This window comes from Helianthus annuus, chromosome 14 (genome assembly GCF_002127325.2).
Source record: "Helianthus annuus cultivar XRQ/B chromosome 14, HanXRQr2.0-SUNRISE, whole genome shotgun sequence".
Classification (NCBI taxonomy): domain Eukaryota; kingdom Viridiplantae; phylum Streptophyta; class Magnoliopsida; order Asterales; family Asteraceae; genus Helianthus; species Helianthus annuus.
Genome location: NC_035446.2, coordinates 110,573,175 through 110,577,718, shown reverse-complemented (window position 1 = coordinate 110,577,718; position 4,544 = coordinate 110,573,175). Strand labels below are relative to the sequence as shown.

The following is a 4,544-nucleotide window of genomic DNA, read 5'->3' as shown; positions in this document are numbered from 1 at the left end:
TAACATGATTTTTTTTTTTGATGATTAGTCTCCAACCTTAGCAACTTTTCTTTGCTCAATTTGACTGGTCCATGCACCCATTGTTTCCAAGTTCCTGCTGACTGCAATAAACATCCACAAGCCTTAGAGACCAAAAAATACAACACCAAGTAAAGCTATATATATATAACAAGATTTATGCATCTATTGTGATGTCAAAAAAATATCAGGACACCAATTTAACAAAGGCGAAGAGACTTTTGCACCAGTTGGGCAAAACCTTAAAAAAATATCAACCATGATACAAATCAACAGTTAAACACCCTATCCTAATTCAAATTTGGGTAAATTCGCATTCTTCCTTTCTATCTATATCAACTTAAAGCGTTTATAAACTAAACCACTTACAAAATCATAAAAATTATATAAATACTTTTCTTGTAAACTACAAACCTTTGACTAGTCATATATATTACTGGAATAATATAAAGTTGTAAGTTAGGAGAAGGAAAAAAAAAGGACGACATCTTTGCAAGTATATTATTGTTCAGGAGGTTGATGTGGTGATTCATGGAATCCAAATTTTGGCCATGAAGTAAAGGATTGGCAACTTGCACCCATTCAAAATTGAACACTACGATTTTGGTTAGTCTACATATATACGTTGAATAAGTCAAGAGCGGCAGGAATGGATTAAAAATCAGGAGTCTGGTTTAAAAACCAAATCTAGCCATAGCTAAATTTTGCATAGTTACACCCACATCTACACTTAAAGATTCTGTGATCATATGTATTAAGGAATTACCACAACACTAGCGTCATGTAACACTGGAGTGATGGTTCATTCACCAATGTCCTGAATCAACAACAAAATACATGCGCATGAACAACTAATCGGCTCAAATTTAACAGTTTGTTATAAACCTAGATCATCAAATTAAATTCAACAAATAGGTTAAAGAAAAAGATCAGATTAGCATCAAATCAAAGACTAATAGAGAGAGACAGTAGGGACATCAAGGAGTGCTAAGACCGGGTTTGATGGTGGGGAATCACATATAGACGGATTCCTCGTTCATTTCTTTTCTTCGTAAACCTCTTTAGTTCCCACCACAGACCTGCTACACCAAAACAATACAACAAAGCATGAAATTTGTATATAGAACTAAAAAAATACCTTTGCCTTCAATTTAAGTTATTAATACCTGAAATAAACTTTGCAAAGCAACAAACTCCATTACCTCACATCTGAGAAAGAAATAACATAAAATCAGATAACGAATTCACTATTCAAGTATATCCACAAGGGGTTATTTACATGAGAAACTAATACCATTTCCAATATTTCTCCAATTTTATTGTGATACTTATCCGGAATTACTATCATTTAATATCATACAACTTATTATGTCATCCAGCTCTCGGTTTATTATATAAAAACCATGAATATGAGTGTTTATGCAAATCACAAAAGCAATGTAAACCTAATGCAGAACAGAATATCACCTCGGGCTCGCTACCATCCGAATTCAATATCCTCATGATATAATCAGACCCATTACATCCAGGCATTGCAAAGATCATTCCATCTGCCCCAATTCCAAAGTTAATTCGAAAGTTCTGATCACATAACTTAACAGCTTACTCTGGAGTCACTTTCGAAAGAAAACAACGTACAGTTTGAAAGGGTTAATAGCGATTAGCATCGTAAGTATATATAACCTTGTTGATATTTGTATCGACAATTTTAGATGCTAAAAACCAACCAAGAAAAAGTCTAATCTTTCTCCACATAAAAACAAATAACTGGTATGTTTTGGTATAACGGGTCAAAATGAGTTATAAAATAGAAGTATAGATAATTGGTATGTTAGATATGATTAAAAAAATAAAAACGGTTTCTTCATTCAAACTAATAAACGACTTCACGTACGGACAAATCGATCAGTTATGATTCGTCTAGTAATGAGTTCTGGGCCGAATTTCTTCACCGCCTCTAGTAAACGAACTCATGTTGTAAAGGGAAGAGTGTTTAATTACAGGTTAATACACTAAGCAAAAGTAATGTGATTAAGTACCTAACATAGCACATAAATGAGTAATCCCCAATTTCATGTGAATTTCGTTTACTCCTAAGCTCTACGTATCCAAATAAACTAAAAAAACCATAGTAAGGGGCTCTATGAAATGAAACAACTCCCATGATCACATATGTTAATTAAGAAATTAATTTATGATACGAATTCGTATTCGGGTTAAAAGGGAAAGCAAAATTGACTATGCAAGGTATTACCAAATTAATTAAACTATAAGATTAGCAATTATAACCCATTTACTTATGAGTGAGTTAAAATATAAGTTTAGCAATGTGTTATGATCACTTAAACTATAAGATTAGCATCACTTAGTAAAAATTAATATAGTAAATGGTAGCGTTTGCAATGGGATGGTGGTCCATTGGCAAAGCCTTTAAAAACACCTAAGTTGTGAAGGGGAAGGTCTTGGGTTCAAGTCCCACAGACGACAGGGGATTAAAGAAATTAGCCGTTAAAAAATAGAATAGGATCAAAGAAACACACAAATAAGCACAGCTTTCAATTTTTGTATATAAATGGGTCAATGCAAATCAACTAACCCCAAATGGTAATAATCGAAGAATAAAGATCAAGATAAAAAGAGTTAAAAGCAAAATATTGTAACGGTATAAAAATAGTAAGCAGATGGTAGTTGTGTACATCAATATTTGTAAAAGACGAACCAATTTTATCAGCTAATGCAGCAAGATGCTCCTTTGCATCCAGAGAAATAAAACCATGGTTTTGCAATTCATTAAACAATGCACGTTTGACTACAGAATATACACACATATGTGTGTTTGTGAAAAAAAAAACAAATATGAAGACAAGTAGATACCTCATCAAGGTAATGAATATAAGGATCACCGGAACCATCAATATTCCGAAATATGAATTCTAAAAGATGACTTTCGCCAGGTCCGTCTTCATATTCAGTCAGTGTGGCACCTGAGGAAAATCTACAGCAATTTTGATTTATCATCTCACTTCCCTATGCTTACTTGTCAAATTTCGGGACGAAATTTCTTTCAAGTTGGGGATGATGTGACATGTAACGCCCTGCGTTTTCAAACATCCTACATTTAGAAACCTTACGTGAAATTCTATCTTTGGAAATCTTGTGTTCTTATAACCATTCTTTCATCGTAATCGTTGTAAAATACGGAACTTGCTTCGTAAATAAAACTTGTACATTACACTTTTTACCTAGTTAAATCATGTTTTATTTCATATTTCACCTTGTTACAAGTTAAGGGAAACATTGTTGCATATTATTACACAACTTAATTAACAAAATTACTCATTATAATGTTTTAAAAAATAAAAAAAAATAAAGAAATATGGCAGCCCAATTCAGCAAAATTCAGCCCCATATAGTTGGGTTTTGTGGGCTAGTTTCAAGGTGTAACCCCTTCTAAACACTTCCAAAGCCCAACCCATTGAAACCCTAATCCTTCCCCCTATAAATACCACTTATAACCAGCCTCCCTACCACTTTTGCAACCCTAAAAACTCACAAAACATCCACCAAACCGTAGCTGAAAGCAAGAGTTCGAGTAGATTGACACCCCTTCACGAAAATGAGCATAACTCACTCAATTCTTATCCGATTCACTCGATTCTTTTTCCTACTTGCTTGTATAATCATGGGGTTCGATTCCTAGACTTCTCCTTGGAGAAATCAGACCTGGAAATGCCCCAAAATAGTCCATAAACTTTCTGTTTGTTTTTATGTTCATCAAAAACTTGTTTAAACCTATGCAACTTGTGTCTAACACATCTCATACCTATGTCCTAATGCTTACAACTTATCCCATGGTTGGTTAAGCTTAAAAACAAGGTTGAGACATTTAAAATCAGAGGATTAAACCTCATAAACTTGGTGTTTTGTTTAGGGTTTTTAACCCACAAGTCATGTCAAACTTTGTCTTTGATACATGAGTGATTATGGAACAACTTGGGTTGTCCAAACATACAATCCTCACATGATTTGATGATTTCTCTTAGTTAGTGTGTATATTTCTTATTCTTTATTATATGTTCATGACCCTCCTTGGTTGTTTTTTTTACATCAAGTGTAGTGGTGAACACATAGAGGTGCCTAAATGGAAGACTTGATCTTCCTACCTCCTACATGACTTTTATGACATTTAGAGGTACCAAAATGAAGATTTTAATCTTCTACCTCATGCTTGAACTATTGGACATATATTATATAACCTAAATATATTATTCGAATAATCGAATCTTTGATGATGGACTAGTGTTCATATGTCGGGGTACTAGATTACATCATCCTAGACTATGATAACTTGTCACGATTCTAATGGAACCTTGTTCCATGAAAACATCTAAACTCATTCGAGTTTCCTAGTGTCAAGAACAAGCATCATATGTACTAAATGATTATTTTCCATGTTATTCTCATATCTTATTTTTATGTTGTTTTAAACACCGAATCTCGACTCTAAACATACTTGAACCTTAACC

The 4,544-nt window shown here is 33.4% G+C and overlaps 1 long non-coding RNA gene across 1 annotated transcript; it reads right to left on the bottom strand.

Annotated features, from left to right (window-relative positions):
- Window positions 1–1,088: 1,088 nt before the first annotated feature.
- On the bottom strand, window positions 1,089–2,990 carry LOC110905720. Its single transcript, XR_004878358.1, has 3 exons — window positions 2,893–2,990; window positions 1,486–1,568; window positions 1,089–1,227 (listed from the first exon to the last, which is right to left on the bottom strand). It is a non-coding gene; the product is annotated as an uncharacterized LOC110905720 (long non-coding RNA).
- Between the last annotated feature and the right edge of the window lie 1,554 nt (window positions 2,991–4,544).